The 15,414-nt window shown below is 45.6% G+C and overlaps 1 long non-coding RNA gene across 26 annotated transcripts in view; it reads left to right on the top strand.

Moving 5' to 3' along the window:
• Positions 1 to 12,430, top strand: part of LOC132452468 (uncharacterized) — a 205,931-nt gene extending 193,501 nt beyond the window's left edge. For 3 of the 26 annotated variants that reach the window (XR_009524339.1, XR_009524340.1, XR_009524334.1), the window contains exons 10-21: positions 8,191 to 8,296; positions 8,445 to 8,536; positions 8,633 to 8,710; positions 8,782 to 8,908; positions 9,061 to 9,156; positions 9,368 to 9,569; positions 9,930 to 10,097; positions 10,248 to 10,328; positions 10,425 to 10,503; positions 10,577 to 10,688; positions 10,915 to 11,002; positions 11,221 to 12,410. This is a non-coding gene — a long non-coding RNA (uncharacterized LOC132452468). Of the gene's footprint in view, positions 1 to 8,190; positions 8,319 to 8,444; positions 8,537 to 8,632; positions 8,711 to 8,781; positions 8,909 to 9,060; positions 9,157 to 9,367; positions 9,570 to 9,929; positions 10,098 to 10,247; positions 10,329 to 10,424; positions 10,504 to 10,576; positions 10,704 to 10,891; positions 11,003 to 11,220 lie in introns of all 26 variants that reach the window. The other 23 variants (XR_009524348.1, XR_009524350.1, XR_009524356.1 and 20 more) reach the window with 22 other exon arrangements.
• The last annotated feature ends 2,984 nt before the right edge of the window (positions 12,431 to 15,414 follow it).

Genomic DNA, 15,414 nt, shown 5'->3' with positions numbered 1-15,414 from the left:
TGTCATATCTTTAAGGTGTGTATGGAAACTGGTGTAGTTGAAGTAAGAATCGAAAAAAGATAAGTTCCCTGAATCGGTAGCTTGGCAGATTGTGTAAATGAGGGCCATCAGTGCCACTGAGCTGCAGAGCGGTGGACTGGTCCCAGGAACCTTAGGTTCTGAGTAGGCCATCACATCCGGTCGAGACCTTCTCATCTTCCTCAACTGACCAGAATCGGAAGGATTGGAAGAGTTTACCAAAGCCAATGAAATGGTTCTGCTGCTCACAGACATACCAACGAGGGAACTGGACCCATGTGTGTGCGTGTGCGTGTGTGTGCGTGTGCGTGTGCGCGTGCGTGCGTGCGTGTGTGATGTGTTATTTAGAGATGAAAGTATGATGCAATATTCATTTCACACTTCTGTTTATCTTTTCAGAAAACCCACCAAATTACCCCCACCCCCCCCTCCATCATCTTAATCCTCCATTCATGAATTCATCTCTTATTATCCTCCAGTCTGCATCCCTTTCAGATGCATTCTGCTGTGATCAGCTACTGAATGCGACCTATGACGGCTTTGCATTGCTTGTGTAATTGCTACAAAGTAGGTCAGTGAAGTGACCTAATTTAGCAGCGTTTCAGAGCGCTTTATCTGCTGGAGAGTCTTCAAAGGGACTCTGAAGGCAGAAGCAGCCGGGCGCTGAGCGTCCGTCAGTCCGGCCGTGGGTCAGACATGCTGATGCAGCGACGGCCGGCAGATTCCCATCGCTCCCATCACTCCCATTATTAATGGTCCATCCTTCATCCTAACGTCTTCTCCATGCAAATTCACCAGCAAACCGAATACACTTGTACTAATGAGGCTGCACTGGAAACGTGTTGAGATATATAACATATTTATATTATATAAACTCGTTTATATTATATATTATGTATATAGTGTGTCTTAAGCTCGTTGCTCCCATGGAGAGGAACACAGCGATGACGCACTGAAACACAAAAAAGAGATCTCCAGGAACCAAGCCCACCGTCAACACAGCTCATCATCAGGGTTATGGATATTTAAAATGATTTAGTTCTTTAGTATCCACCATCATTTGTAACTAAATCAATCTAAACATCCGGCAGATGTTATATAATCCAATCCAATATAAATCCAATCCATTTATCTGCATTACAGTGACGACTGCAGTGACAGCAGTGGTGTAGCCTGGGCTCTGTGCACTGACCTCACCGTTCAGTGAGCCGACACCCTGACCGATACTGCTGGCCTGTCTCAGCGCTAGCGAAGCCCCAGAGACGCGGGGAGCCGCCGTAATTGGGAAACTACAGAGGAAGGGCCATCATTCACATCCTGGTCTCTGCCCCGTCCCCAGAGAAAGGTCACGTCTCAGAGAGTTATCTACCAGTCTGCCTCGCTGAAGCCACCATGAGGTCGGAGTTAGTGGTGTCAACAGAGCAGTGGAAGAGGAACCGGACTCACAGTCAGTGATTTACGTCGCTGCTTTCCGCAAACATCCATCCAACCTGGCAACCATCAACTACTAATGGTGGCCAGAGCAAAAGTAAAGTCTTATGTAGGGAGAGTTACTGGGACTCAATACATCCAGAGACTCTCCATCACCATGTGACCCGCTCTGAATGGGGAGGGTCTGAACAGAGCAGGGTTGGATGATCCACTCAGAGGCAGCGGGTCACTCTGTGGTCATCAATCACCAAAGTCCACATATAGACCCACCATACCTATACATCCACAATACCTATCCACACTACTCATAGGTAATACCTGTCCCCTACCCGTAGATAATACCTGTCCCCTACCCGTAGATAATACCTGTCCCCTACCCGTAGGTAATGCCTATCCCCTACCCGTAGGCAATACGACCTTAAGGGAGCCCTGGTTGTTCCTTAAGTGTGTGTGTGTGTGTGTGTGTGTGTGTGTGTGTGTGTGTGTGTGTGTGTGTGTGTGTGTGTGTGTGTGTGTGTGTGTGTGTGTGTGTGCGTGCGTGCGTGCGTGCGTGCGTGCGTGCGTGTGTGTGTGTGTGTGTGTGTGTGTGGGGGGGGGGGGGTATCTATATAGTTTGTATCTAAATTAAGTTAATCTTTGGTGTGTGTCTATTTAGTGTGTTTATCTTTATGATGTGTATCGATATGGTGTGGATATATGGTGTGTGTGTGTGTGTGTGTATCTATATGGTGTATATCTATGGTGTGTGTGCATATGGTTTGTATCTATATGTTGTATGTGTGTGTGTGTGTGTGTGTGTGTGTGTGTGTGTGTGTGTGTGTGTGTGTGTGTGTGTGTGTGTGTGTGTGTGTGTGTGTGTGTGTGTGTGTGTGTGTGTGTTAACGTGTGTGGTGGTAGGTGATGACTCCAGTTTAACCAGTAAACGAGTCTCTCCGGTCTCTTTGATGAAAGCTTCCTTCTCACTCCTCAAAGGGCCGTTCAGGATGCTGCCGAGTTACGGTTGCAATGGAGACGGTGTCTCGCAGAGCGCTCAGGGAGCAGATGTTCTCGTGTGGTAACATCGCCCTCTGCTGTCCACATCCGCTCACTATACACACAGGGACGAACCTGCGTTCAATTTTACTAATTAGCTCACCTGCCGCAGCTCGCCTGCCAAGTGTTTTTCTTAACCATGTGCGTTCCCAGAAACCAACCGTGTGTACTGTTTTGTTGAGGTGTGTTGGTTAAAGACTTTTCGAAGTAAAGAGGAGCATCTCATCTGAACCTGATGTGAGTAGAATTGGTTGGTAAAGCACAACTGTGTTGACTTGTATGTTGAATATAAATCACTGATAATGTGTGAAGGAAATCTCATTTGAAATTTAAATAATGATTCTACCTGAAAGTACCATTTTAGAGACTATACATTCAAACTTGTTAAAGTTAGAGGTAAATCATTGACTTATGACGTAAACTCTTGACTTATGACAGTCAAATAATTAGTATAACTTGTATTAAAAAGCAGGATTAGTTAATTATCTTAATCATTATTTGAAATCTGGATGATCCCAAAAGCCCTGAATTTATATCGTCATTCATTTATCTGATTTAATGTAGATGGTAGATGTTGAACTGTGGGACAGTGCCCAAGTCTGGGGACCGTGAGTAAACTGTTCCTTCCTTCAAAGGTCTATCATGGATATTTCACTGCAGTTCTGTGAGTATCCCAACTTGACCATGAAGATGAACTGCAAACTGTAAGTCATTAGTTTCTCATTACTCTTGGGCTCATTGATGTGTTTTGCTTCCTGGTGAGTTAACCCATTACCTCAAGGTTGATCTGTGTAGGACATGGTTTCTCAACGGGGGCGTTAGCACAACCTAGGGGGGCGCTGGGAACGTGATTCCATTATTTTTTTCTGGGTGAAAAAAGATGCTACCTGAAATAAATAGTCTATTTTCATTTATTGGTTTCTAACCCCTCTACCGTCTCGGCTACTTTTTGCTGTCTATGCGCCGTGGAACAGTGATAATACAGCGCGGTTCGGTCCTGCACACGCCCGGACTCCCGTTACATCAGCTATCGTCATGATCTAGTAACGCTGATAAACATAAACCAAGTTTGCGCGTTAACAGTTCAATAACCAACTCAATCAAACATGGGCGATAAAAAAAAATCAAATTTTGTTTCAAAGTCCGTTTTCCTCCTTCCTCTTGTTCAGTTCCAGCTGCTCTGAGCGTAGTCTCCACGAAAAGGCCGTTGCATTTCAAATACAAAATATGTAGGCCTTATTAGGCCTGTGTGTGTGTGTGTGTGTGTGTGTGTGTGTGTGTGTGTGTGTGTGTGTGTGTGTGTGTGTGTGTGTGTGTGTGTGTGTGTGTGTGTGTGTGTGTGTGTGTGTGTGTGTGTGTGTGGTTTGTTTCTGATGTTTTATAATTTGGTTGAGTCTAATTGGTATGTGCTCCGACTGGTCCTGTGTCTGAGCAGAGGGGGAACCTGTATGTGGACAGAGCCTCAGGACCAGCTGAGTGAGGGGACTCCTGTTCATCTCTTGGCTTTGCAGGGCTTTGTGCTGGAAGGAGTGGGGGTCACTTTGTTTTAGATGTAGCCAATATTTAATTGATAGTTTTTTGGATTTTTAATAGAAGTGGATACTGGCCTAATTCAGCTCTGCAGGCGTTGTTAGTGGTTGTCCTGTGTACCTGCAGAATGCTTTTACAAAATTCAGTGTTTGCAATTTCAATTGAATGCTTTTCCCATTGGTCAAAAAGTTGGTTTGTTTGTGGGCCCCACACTTCGCTACCATAGAGCAGGATGGGTTCAATAATTGCTTGAAGTAGTTTGAGCCGAATTGGAATCTGAACGTAAATTTGTCTTTTGATTGCATAAAAAGCCCTGCGTGCCTTCTCTCTCAGTTCATTGACTGCTGGATTGAAACTTCCAGTGGGACTTATTTTCAGGCCTAAATAATTATATTCTAAACAGTTTACTATTTTATGTGTTCCTATTGTGGAGTGCAATGTGCTCTCTCGCTCTCGCTCTCTCTCCTAATATTTGATGCATTGACAACTTTAAGCAATATAACACGAGGGTCAGGGGGCGTTTGCTCAAAAAGGTTGAGAACCACTATTGTAGGATGTTTTATTGGTTCATGTGTTACTTAGGCGTTTGGTTTATGTTGGTTTGAATGGTTGGTTAAAATGGTTTCAGGTTCTAAGTTATTGTTGTAAGCTGGAGTAATGGGTTGTGTTCTGATGTCTTCTTTCCAGCTACTCTCCTGAGCTCTGCATCTTCATCACATGAGTGTTGCTTTACTGATGAGGGTGTGGTCTGAGTGGAGGTGCATACTGGGATACAGAGCTGTCTCAAGTCTACAGGTCTGTAGACACGCCCCCTCAGGGGAAACCGAGTGTTTGAGAAACCGTTGTGACGTCAGTTACATGAACTAGAATGTTCTTTGAGACGGAGACAGGGATTCAGTAGGAGAAACGCCAGGGGGAGAAGAGGGGCTCCTCATCTCAACGACTAAAACACAACTTCAGTCTGACACAGAACCATGGAACACATTCAACAGTCCCCTCCAGGCATCGTGGCTCCTCAGGAACATTTTCATTTCCACGAAGGTCTTATTTGGGGCCATCCCCAGATGGATCCTGCTCCTCAAGAGCCAACCCCCTCCACTGGGTGGTCTTCTGAACAGATGACCTCCTTCCTGTCCTCAGGCTGACTAAAGCTGCACCGTTTGCATCTGTGAAGGCCCCTCATTCAGGAAACTACTGGACTACAAACGCATGACTTCAGAGACGTTAAATCAACCTGGGACACATTTTGGAGACGGCAAACATAATCCATCATCAATGTGGGACGCCACTGAAGAATAATTTACGTCTCTGGAGACATTGGTTGTTCTTTTCTGGGTGCCCTGGCAGGAGAGCTAGGGTTGGATGATGGAATGTTATTTGGCATGAGGTTACCCTGGTTACCCTGCATGATTGTTTTGACTTTCATGGCTCAGTGGTGTGTGTTGGTTTGACATGAGATGGATGATTTTTGAGCAATGCTAGGTGCTGTGTGGTTACCCTGGTTACCCTGCATGATTGTTTTGACTTTCATGGCTCAGTGGTGTGTGTTGGTTTGACCTGAAATGGTTGATTTTTGAGCACTGCTAGGTGCTGTGTTTGTGTGTGTGTGTCTCCCACTCACACCTGGCATGGGGTTCTACGTGTGTGTCCTGGGTTCTAATGAGTGTGTGTCCGGCTTGCTTTGACAGTGATAATGTTCATACGGGGGTCTGTGTGATTGGCTTGGGATATTGGAATAGTCAAATAAATCATACCTGATGGACGGCCACACGTTTACTTGAGGCCTCCAGTAGATGTGAAGAGCCCGGAACAACAATATCCAACACACTGTGCAGGAAGGAGAGTATCCAAATCGAATGTAAAAGGGTGCAAGCGGCGTGTTCAGATCAGTGACTTCAAAATAGGACTACACCAATCAGGATCAATGGAGGAAGGACACCTAAAGGCATTCCACAAGGAGTCTGATGTTGGAAAGGGACCTCAATGGATATTCAAGATGACCTTCGGACCTGTAATGAGACGGCTCTTCCTACCTGGCTGGATTGATGGAGAGCCCTCTGGATCTTGTCTTGCTCTCAGTTGCACGTCTTCTCAGGCTGAACTGTATTTGTTTCGGACTGGACGAGCTGAACGATTGGTTCCCTTAAATCAGAACCAATCTGGGCACTCCAACTAGTGCGCTCTTCGAGCTGAAGTTGTGCTCTTCAGCTGTGGAGTTAAGGAAACCTTCACTGGGGCTTCAAGGTGTAAAGAGGAGACTGTTTCAAAGTGTTCCATGGTACTGAAGGCCGTTGTTGTGTTCTGGCTGGGAGGAAGAACCCTCGCATCTTCCTCTTGGCCTTTCTCCTCTGATAATCCTGGCGCCATCTTGAAGGATATTCCAGGGCATGTAATTTATGTCGTGACAGATTCTCAAACACTTGGTTTCTCCTGAGGGGCTTGTATATAGAACTAAAGACTTCAGACAGCACTGTATCCCAGCATGCATCTCTGCTCACTCAGACCACACCCTCATGAGTATGATGCAACACTCTAGTGATGGAGATGTAGAGTTTTATAAGTAACGAGGGAGCAGACAAAGGTGATTAGAACACAATGGCATGTCAAGTCTGTAAATCTTTCAACCATGAAGCTGGTTGGATAGTTCAGGAATTGGGCTTTATTTTATTATGGGCAGTCCTTTCGCTCAAATGCCCACTTCTCGCTGGACCTGTACATGTGTTGGCTAGCTTGCATGATTTGCTGTTGGTGATGAGTCGGTCAGGGTGACGTTGCAGGGCTATGGTTGGCTCTCTGGGAGCTCAACGTTTAGATTTGCTCTGTATGGTTTGTACCCTGAATAATCTAGATGATTGTAAAATGTAGACACGGTTTTGTATTGAATGTTTCCATTGTTTTTAGGCAATGAATTGTTGTTGTGGGATGTACCTGGTAGTTTGGTTCTTCGTACGGTTTTGATTGATGTAACGTGTACACACTAGGTGCATAATGATGTAAAGGTACACTGAATAGTAGTTATGACCAACAGCAACAAACGGATCTCCTCAAGGTAAGTCTGTTGGCTGTGTTTTAATGAAGACCATCGCTGGACTTCAGGATCTTCCTCCGTTCAGCTCAAGGTGAGGCGCTGGTTCTGTTTTTTTCTTTGGTTGGTTCCGGCCGGAATGTTCGGATTCCAGTCGGACGGTTTGTGCTTCCCGCCGTGGAAGGTTTTGAGTGCGGTCACTTGATTTAGTCCCAATGATTAGCATAAAACGTTGTAGTCTTGACGACCATTAGAAGCCACCTGGCTGGCAGTTAGTTGGACGGGAATCTGGCTGAACGTTCTGGATTGTATTTGCGTAACCTCGAGCCGTTGCCAACGGAAACTATTTTTCAGTTTCCATTGGGAATTGTGGCCCCTTATTTTAAACAACTTAAGTTTGATATTAAATACATACTGACACGTACATCGTACAATATGTTGTTAATTTCCGATGGTTGCGCCGTACTTTTAATCACGTTGACGGGACTCTCGCTGCGTACCGAACAGCGTTCTACTTGCGGGCCCATTTCTGACCATCGGTGAAGGCTGAAAATCATTTCAAGGTGGAAGACAATTTGACATTTCTTCAACGGAACCCATCAACTGAATATGGTGAGTAAATTTGATTGAATATCAATAATGCTTAGTGTTCTTTGTTACTTCAGCTTTTGTACATTCTAAATATCTGCTGTCATTAATTGCCACAGAAGTTACCAGCTGCGGTAGCTGAAAGGTGAGGCCGAGAGGCTGGGGAGCGGAGGCTTGTGGTGCCAGGATGGACCGGAGACTGAGGCTGGAGACCAGGGGCCTGCAGCACCGGACCAGAGGGTAACCATCACCAACCTCATCTGAAACACTAAAATCCTCAGTAGTTTAGGTCTGGTTTTGATCATCTTATGACTTTACATCTGTGCCAAGCTGTGATTCATACTAGATTTATGTAGGAGTCATATGAGCCATCATTGTTACTAGTGCTGCTATGACCGTAGTGGATGAATTGCTGAACGCGACAATCTGCAGACGTTGTCTAATTTAAGTGTTTAAATATGTTTTAAATTCGTCTTCCATTTTACAAGTGAACCTCAGATGCAGGAGGTGGGGTGTGTTGCGTCCCCAGGTGATTTACTTCTGAGACCAACTGTGTTTGTAACCAGACCAGGAATCCATGGCTGTAGGAGCTGATGGAGGAGCCGTGCTGAAGGCCCTGCCTGGTGGAGGAGCTGACGGAGGCCCTGCCTGGTGGAGGATGTCTGTCGTGGGGTAGATGGAGCCTGACTCTGAAGTGATCATCACACTCACTGCCACTTCTCGTAGAATACTGCTACCATAAACCACCGGCGTTTGTACCATATATACCAGACAACTACATCTGTTTTACCACACATTATACTTCTGCTGTTTGTTCCAGACCAGGACTCTGTCTGAGGAGAGCTGATGGAGAGCTGATGGAGGAGCTGAGACGCTGGAGGACGACTAGGAATCAACCAACAAGAATTCCTCGTAAGTTTGTATTTACTTACATGGTTGACTTAAAGGGCAAAATACAGCCGTTACTTTGACATGCGTTAACAAACTACTGCTGTGTTTTCTTACTAGAACCCTTTCTGGAGTGGAAGCAAGCTGGTAGGGGAGCCGTGAATCTGGAGGATGACCATCTCTCTACCAACAAGGATTGTAAGTTTGTATTAACCTCAAAGTGGAAATAAAGGGCTTAAAAATAAGTCAAACTACATGTTTGTTACCAGACGTTGGGACCAGACTTGCGCTGTTTGTTCCAGACCAGGACTCTGGCTGAGGAGAGCTGATGGAGGAGCCAAGACTCTGGAGGACGACATCACTCCATCAACAAGGATCCTCGTAAGTTTGCATAAAGTAAGCAGAGTGGACTTGTTGTAATGCAGGATTAGTTTGTCCAGTAGAAGTTAAGGTGTACTACTGTGGTTGGTTACCAGACAAACTACAGCTGCTACTTTGTTACGCGCCATTAGATCCCAACTACTCCTGTGTTTGTGACCTTACATTAGAGACAAACTACTAGTGTCTGGAGGGCTGACGGAGAAGCCGTACATCTGGAAGGCAAATCCTGAGGACGACCAGGACTCTACCATAAAGGATTCCTTGTAAGTTTGCATTATCTGGACCTAGTGGACTAGGTTGGGGGTTCAACTCTCAAACCAATGGTGCCGGGTTCAAGTCTTCAGAATACAGTGATACGTCCTTGAGCAAGGCGACCTAAAGCCTGCCTGCTCCTTAATGACGTCTCTTTGGTTCAGATAATGTTGCATCTGTTGAATATTGAACCTAATCCATGTCCTCGTTTGGTCCGGGCAGACACACCTGAGCTGAACCTCACCTGATCCTGTTTGGTCGGGGGCAGACACACCTGAGCTGAACCCCTCCTGATCCGGACATCCTACTGGTCCCGTTTCCTCAGTTCATCTGAGCCTCGTCCTCCAGAAGACCTGCTGAGCTCAGCGGTCTGAGGCTGAGGGATCAATGACCTCCAGTGGGAGTGATCTTCTTGACCCCACATGTACCCGTGTGCTTCCACACGCCTTTCCCTGACGTCTGTCACTAACCTCACTACTTCACTACTCTCTACTCCTTCCCCTTCTTCTTCCTTCTCCGTGGTTCGAACCTTTACTCTGAAGGAGTGTCTCCTTGAACCTTTACACTGAAGGAGCGTCTTCCTGCCCTCAGAGGGTTCAGCGTTAGGGTTGAGAGTCAGGGTTTAGAGTCAGGGACAGAGCTGGTCAGGAAGGGCTGGTTTTACACAAACCTCTTCACTTGCTTTCTGAATGGTGGTGACATTTTGAAAAGATTCATTTGGGAAAATGTTTTCCTCTGCTTTCCTTCACAAATTTTTTTATTAAACTTCTGTGTTTGTAACCAGACCCGGAATCCATGGCTGAAGGAGCTGATGGTGGAGCCGTGCTGGAGGCCCTGCCTGGAGGAGGAGCCGTGCTGGAGGCCCTGCCTGGAGGAGGAGCCGTGCTGGAGGCCCTGCCTGGTGGAGGAGCCGTGCTGGTGGCCCTGCCTGGTGGAGGATGTCTGTCGTGAGGTAGATGGAGCCTGACTCTGAAGTGACCATAACACTCACTGCCACTTCTCGTAGAATACTGCTACCACAAACCACCGGCGTTTGTACCATATATACCGACTACGTCTGTTTTACCACATATTGAAGCAAGACTTCTGCTGTTTGTTCCAGACCAGGACTCTGTCTGAGGAGAGCTGATGGAGGAGCTGAGACGCTGGAGGACGACTAGGAATCGACCAACAAGGATTCCTCGTAAGTTTGTATTTACTTACATGGTTGACTTAAAGGGCAAAATACAGCTGTTACTTTGACATGCGTTAACAAACTACCGCTGTGTTTTCTAACTAGGACGTGTTTCTGGAGCGGAGGCGAGCTGGTAGGGGAGCCATTCATCTGGAGGATGACCATCTCTCTACCAACAAGGATTGTAAGTTTGTATTAACCTAACAAAGTGGAAATAAAGGGCTTAAAATTAAGAAAAACTACATGTTTGTTACCAGACGTTGGGGCCAGACTTGCGCTGTTTGTTCCAGACCAGGACTCTGGCTGTGGAGCGCTGATGGAGGAGCCAAGACTCTGCAGGACGACATCACTCTACCAACAAAGATCCTCGTAAGTTTGCATAAAGTAAACAGACTGGACTTGTTGTAATGCAGGATTAGTTTGTCCAGTAGAAGTTAAGGCATACTACTGTGGTTGGTTACCAGAAAAACTACAGCTGCTACTTTGTTACGCGCCATTAGAGCCCAACTACTCCTGTGTTTGTGACCTTACATTAGAGACAAACTACTACTCTGTTTGTGACCTTACAATAGAGACAAATTACATTTGTAACCAGACCAGGAATCTGGAGGACTGACGGAGAAGCCGTACATCCGGAAGGCAAATCATGAGGACAACCAGGACTCTACCATCAAGGATTCCTCGTAAGTTTGCATTATCTGGACATAGTGGACTAGGTAGGGGGTTGGGGGTTCAACTCTCAGACCAATGTTGCCGGGTTCAAGTCCTCAGAATACAGTGATGCGTCCTTGAGCAAGGCGCCCTAAAGCCTGCCTGCTCCTTAATGGCGTCTCTTTGGTTTAGATAATGTTGCATCTTTTGAATATCGAACCTAATTCATGTCCTTGTCTGGTCCGGGCAGACACACCTGAGCTGAACCTCACCTGATCCTGTTTGGTCGGGGGAAGACGCACCTGAGCTGAACCGAACCTGATTGGTCGGGGGCAGACTCACCTGAGCTGAACCTCGCCTGATCCTGTTTGGTCGGGGGCAGACTCACCTGAGCTGAACCCACCCTGATCCTGACATCCTGCTGGTCCCGTTTCCTCAGTTCATCTGAGCCTCTTCCTCCAGAAGACCTGCTGAGCTCAGCGGTCTGAGGCTGATGTATCAATGACCTCCAGTGGGAGTGATCTTCTTGACCCCACATGTAGCCGTGTGCTTCCACACGCCTTTCCCTCACTTCTGTCACTAACCTCACTACTTCACTACTCTCTACTCCTTCCCCTTCTTCTTCCTTCTCCGTGGTTCGAACCTTTACTCTGAAGGAGGGCCTTCTTGAACGTTTACACTGAAGGAGCGTCTTCCTGCCCTCAGAGGGTTCAGCGTTAGGGTTGAGAGTCAGGGTTTAGAGTCAGGGACAGAGCTGGATAGGGAGGACTGGTTTTGCACAAACCTCTTCACTTGCTTTCTAAATGGGGACATTTTGAAAAGAATCATCTGGGAAAATGTTTTACTCTGCTTTCCTTTACAAAAATATGTAAACTTCTGTCAAGTGTTTTTGTTTATATATTAAAATCCCACATTGACTTCTGCATATTTGGTGCTGTTCATTTAATTGTCCTTTAACTTGGTTAATGTCAAGCTAAACTCTTGCAATACATTTAATATACATGATGAATGTTATTCAGCAATGTTCACATAATCCATTTTGTAAAAATACGAAACCTCCATATTACTACTAAATTCAAGCCTAGTCATGTATTTAACAATGTACATACTGCCCCGCAGGCCATTCTCTGCTACTACAACACGTTCAATCCACCAACCCGTCTCAAATCAATGTACTATAGCTACGTTGGTTCAAACGGAAAATGTAGTTTGGTGTGAGACTGTCCAGCAGAGGGAGCTGTCATACACCTTAATTAAATATACAGGAATGTGTGTGTATTTACATTTTAAAATGTGAATGTGCTGGTCTAGTTTGTCTGCAAATAACTCTGCCTCCAGCAACAGGATTGGTCGAAACATGAAGTGAAAGAAATAAAAGCCTACTTCACCGGATCTGAGGTCAGCTGCTGTCAGATTTTGGATCATGAAGGTATTGAGTGAACGAGGTCTGAGCTAAATGTTAACCACCTGGGGAACTTGGTGCGTTTCCTACAGCTCGGAGGACGGCAGGACGCGTGTTAACCTGGTCCAGCCCTGAACACAGAACCTAAACCCAGACATCCTAAACACAGACCCTGTGTTTAATTAGCCCCAAATACATTTTTTGGGTAAAACATAAATAAAAGTAAAAATATTTATAAGTAGCCTAGTCTAAATAGTCCTTCTAGGCAAGAGAATAAATAGTTAAAAAAGATAACAAAAAGATAACAGTCGGGTTGATGGGGTCCCGGGGTTAAAGGTCACATCTGATGGATTCCAGTGTTGAATTTCAGACCGCTGTGTTCATTTGATAACCTTTCTACCGACTCAAGTGAATTAACCTATCCTATCCCCAGTCAGATCCGTGCGTGTGTGTATGTAAGGTCTGTATCACTTGTATTGTCATTTTACTATGAAATAACTTGAATGGAACTTTAGATATTTGGGGATAAGCAGCAAAGCAGTCAGGTAGCTATTTTAAGCTATAATAAACTGCGTATTTTGTATATTAAGGTGAAGCATTATGAAAAAAATTGCATATAATTGTACAAATAATTGTGGCCTTTTCCTTTTCCGTCTGGGCTAAGCCCCGGATGTTTATGAAACTGTGGAAAACATGTTATATTTATATCTATGGGTAGGACCATTTGAGTCATCATTGCACTTACTTTTGCTTTTCCTATTCTGTGCTTAAGTTATATTATTCTTAGACCTATTAGCTAAACATTTAATTGTTTTGTAGCTGCTAGGCTCGAAAATGATGAAAGGATTAAAGATAGGCCCTGCTGGCAGAGTCATTTTAGAAACTTAATTTAGGGCCAACATGGACTTTTGCCGGATGATGTCGACATTGCGCTGTGTTTTTTCCAAGCGGAGCTTTGAAAAAACTCTGAATCAAAGAGCCGAGTTACAACAGCACCATCTGCAGGTTCGTGCCGTCACTGTCAGCGTCAGCGGTGTCACTAGCGCCGTGGCTTGGCAGCCTCCACGCAGTTGGTTTGAGCATTGGCCAACGTAAACGACATCCTCCTAGCTACATCACACCTATTCGTCACGTTTGTGAAATAGGTTTAACTGTATTTCTTTCATTGGCAGTCGGTCATATTTTGCCTTATATATGAAAGCATGGTGGATTAAGCTGATTTGGAACCTATACTATTCAAAGCCCCCCGATACACACAGCGAGCCTATAGGCCTCCTCTCAGATGGTATAGAGAGTGTATGATTCTGCTCTGTATGAAACTAAGGTCCTCCTGCTCCCAATCTGGAGCCGCTGGCACCTCTCCTCGGCTGCTATGGCAACAGTGTGTCAGCTTAGAGCTGCCAATGGAGGGCTTCTCTCTCTCTCTCTCTCTCTCTCTCTCTCTCTCTCTCTCTCTCTCTCTCTCTCTCTCTCTCTCTCTCGCTCAGAGAGAGAGCGAGGGAGAGAGAAAGAGAGAGAGAACACGACTGATGAAAAGATGTTTGCTTTTATAAAACCACATTCCCTGTCATGTGAAGTGTTCATGATGGATTGCCACTGTGGGTCAGATCAGCTGCAGTCAGTTGAGGTTCCTCCCCCAGCCTGAAGGCCGGCCGTCTCTCTCCTACTCCTACTCCTACTCAAGCGATGCTGGTGGTTTTGCATACGTCTTGTCTGCTGGTGAATTAAGTCGTCTCTGTGGGCAGGAGGGTGGAATCCTGAACAGAGAGTGGGAGGTGGACAGTCAGAGCCCTCTCTCATCACCCCACCGTCACACTACATCTGTGGGAGGGTTCATCATCACCCTCCGCCCTGAGGACTGTCTCCGCCCTGCTTTGTGCCCGACCGTTGAACAACAGTCGGGTTGATGGGGTCCCGGGGTTAAAGGTCACATCTGATGGATTCCAGTGTTAAAATGCATCCAAGAATTTCAGACCGCTGTGTTCATTTGACACTCCACTGTCTCCTGCTGCTGACCCTCCCTCTATATCTGCTTCTATATCTGCATTCCACCACTCCTCAGTTCATCTCCCTGATTCAGCGGTCTGGACCCACAGCAACACAACTTAGCAACACAAGTCAACAACAGAACTCAGCAACAAAACCCAACAACGCAACTCAACAACAGAAAGCAGCCACGCAACCCAACAACACAACTCAGCAATCCAACCCAGCCACACAACTCAACAACACAACACAGCCACACAACTCAACAACACAACTCAACAACACATCTCAACAACACAACACAGCCACACAATTACCTCTGAGTAACACACTCTCTCACAGTCTCACAGGCCGCGTTAGGTCAGTGGGTTCAGGAAGGAGCCAATGTGAATCAACTTCTGGGATGATATTGTGGTAGAAATTAACCTTACATTCTATGTTAAACTATGATTATTATTAGGCCTACATATCATATATATATACTTTAATGGTGGAAAAGAGCTGATCACCTTTAACCTATGTTATGTGCCGTGTGACACCAGTGAGTAGGTCCAGGACATTCTCACCTGATGGGCCATGTGGCACATCAGTCAGAGAGTCCAGTCCTGATGTACTCTCTGAAGACAATGCTTACATTCACACGTGTGCATCATCTCTGTTTGTATAAGGATAATATATGTTCTAAGGTCACATTGGGATTCAGAAGACATAGGAGTATGCTGACATCCACACAGTATGACCCTGATGGGAAATTCTATATTTGATGAAAGTCCAACTTTGTATGGTGTAAGAATCGGGGATATAAGGAGCTGTCCGGGATTCATTCGGTAGTGTGTATTCGAGGATACCATTCGGCTTTGTTGTCTCTCGTTTGCGGGTGGCAATAAACTCTCCATCTATACTTGACCTGGACTCCCCGATTCCTCTTGCTTATAGCTAGTTGAAGTGAATTAGACAAGTTGTTATTATTAATGCTACAACAATATATGTCAATGAGATACAGTAAGATGTAGTCCATCGCTAGTTTATTGACAGTATGTATCCTTTGCAGTTTAA

Source organism: Gadus macrocephalus, chromosome 23 (genome assembly GCF_031168955.1).
Source record: "Gadus macrocephalus chromosome 23, ASM3116895v1".
NCBI lineage: Eukaryota > Metazoa > Chordata > Actinopteri > Gadiformes > Gadidae > Gadus > Gadus macrocephalus.
This window is presented reverse-complemented; position numbering and strand designations above follow the sequence as displayed.